Source organism: Penaeus monodon, chromosome 27 (genome assembly GCF_015228065.2).
Source record: "Penaeus monodon isolate SGIC_2016 chromosome 27, NSTDA_Pmon_1, whole genome shotgun sequence".
NCBI classification, from domain to species: Eukaryota; Metazoa; Arthropoda; class Malacostraca; order Decapoda; family Penaeidae; genus Penaeus; species Penaeus monodon.
This window is the reverse complement of record NC_051412.1, coordinates 19321664-19322250: the sequence shown is the minus strand read 5'-3', so window position 1 is coordinate 19322250 and position 587 is coordinate 19321664.

Here is a 587-nt window from a genome sequence, read left to right as displayed (position 1 = left end):
GCGTATGCCTCCATACACTTTCATCCCGTGAACGAATGTTTGCGAGAAACCAAGGGCTATCCTTGACACCTGCCTCTGTTTACCGAAGAGAAGAAGAGGCCATCACCGCGGGATCGGACCAGTCGCCGGCGAGATCTGAAAAGCTGACCAATACCGGAGAAGAGCGGTCGGCGGCGACCAATCACCGGAGGGCTTTCAGGGTACCTCTTCCCCAGGACAAACACGAGGCCTCACACGCGCCCACTGGGTACTAACATGTGGGGGGGGGGGGGGCCAAGAATGGGGTAAGGGTATAGAGGGAGGGAGGCGCTGATGCAGGTTACACTTCTTCCCTCCTTAATGACAATTAAAAAGTACATTTGCACATTGAAGCGCGTGGTAATGAATGTTTCATTTTCTTGTTTTCGGGCTGGACGAGGCCGAGTTACAGAACAAACAGATGGGGGGAAGGGGGGGGAGAGCGAAAGGAGACGTGCGCTGGTCAGCATGATGATGGGGGCACATGACACCATAATAAAATCTGTAATTAAGAAGAGAAAGGTGAAAATAACAGAGACTGGATCAACCATGTAACATGCTTTTCATGA